Genomic DNA, 1,167 nt, shown 5'->3' with positions numbered 1-1,167 from the left:
TACACTTACACAAATTTAAGCGACTATAGATATCATACATAGTAAAATATATATAAATTACCCAGAATAACACACAAAAAAATAATTTCCCAAAAGTTTTTTTATTATTATAATTAATTCTGGTCTAAATTTGGTTAAGGAGGTTAGGTCAATGTGAAAAAAATAGAATGGATCTGTTTCATGAATAAAGTTTGCCAAAAAAATAATAATTAATGCTATATGAGGCCTAGTGTACTAGGGGGCGTGTCAGCCTTCAACCAATGAACGTCGAGGCCACAACCAGGAACTGGCCGCGTTCTGTCAAACAATTAAAAATCAGAACTAAGCATATTACACATCCCCCAAACGCGAAAAAATATACAACCTAACATTATTTTGACGCATTAATGAGAAGATCAGGCGATAAGGAGAATATAAGAGAGGTTGGACGGCACATAATACATTTCAACGTGTCGTGGAGCCTTGCAATCTGTGGCCCTAATTAAGCAAAGCCGTCACAATGTTAAGTAACGGAACGCACCCACCTGCCTCCCACAGCTTATCAAGAATGGACGGAAATGATAGTGTGCTCTTCTGAATGCTACTTGCTCACTGCCCTGCAGCCCAGGAATTGTAATGGGCTGTTATCTAGCACAGCCAGCAGAGTACCTAGCCAAAGGTTAGTTTAAAACTTTAGCTGCGTAATGGGAAGAGAGAGAAAAACGAGGTAATAGTAAATGGGAACGTAGGTAAGTTAGTAAACTTATTATCTTATTTACAATGGTGTTTTATGAGTATTAAGTAGAAATTAACTTCTTTCCGTTTATGTCCTTGATAAATATATATTTGTTTGCCTAAAATTATACGTTTTATTTAAGATTAAGAGAAATTATAGGATTTAGGCTGTACTTTTTTAGTAATACATATATTAACATGAAGAGTGGAGTGAGTCAGCTATCCGTCCGTCTATCCGTCCGTCCATCCGCCCGTCCGTCCATCCGTCCGTCCATCCATCCGTCCGTCCGTCCATCCGTCCGTCCATCCGTCCGTCCGTCCGTCCGTCCGTCCATCCGTCCGTCCATCCGTCCGTCCGTCCGTCCGTCCGTCTGTCCGTCCATCCATCCATCTAGCCAGCTGTCAATCCGTCCAGCTATCCGTACATCCATTATACTTATCTATCCTTCCGGC

The 1,167-nt window shown here is 40.7% G+C and overlaps 1 protein-coding gene across 2 annotated transcripts in view; it reads left to right on the top strand.

The window, feature by feature from the left end:
• The first annotated feature begins 519 nt into the window (after nucleotides 1-519).
• Nucleotides 520-1,167, top strand: part of Sgsh (N-sulfoglucosamine sulfohydrolase) — a 3,910-nt gene continuing 3,262 nt past the window's right edge. Inside the window, exon 1 of one of the 2 annotated variants that reach the window (XM_053773903.2) lies at nucleotides 520-658. The gene's annotated coding sequence lies outside the window, so the exon portion shown is untranslated. Of the gene's footprint in view, nucleotides 729-1,167 lie in introns of both variants that reach the window. The other variant, XM_053773912.2, reaches the window with a different exon arrangement.

This window comes from Cherax quadricarinatus, chromosome 1, assembly GCF_038502225.1.
Source record: "Cherax quadricarinatus isolate ZL_2023a chromosome 1, ASM3850222v1, whole genome shotgun sequence".
In the NCBI taxonomy this organism is placed as follows: domain Eukaryota; kingdom Metazoa; phylum Arthropoda; class Malacostraca; order Decapoda; family Parastacidae; genus Cherax; species Cherax quadricarinatus.
This window is presented reverse-complemented; position numbering and strand designations above follow the sequence as displayed.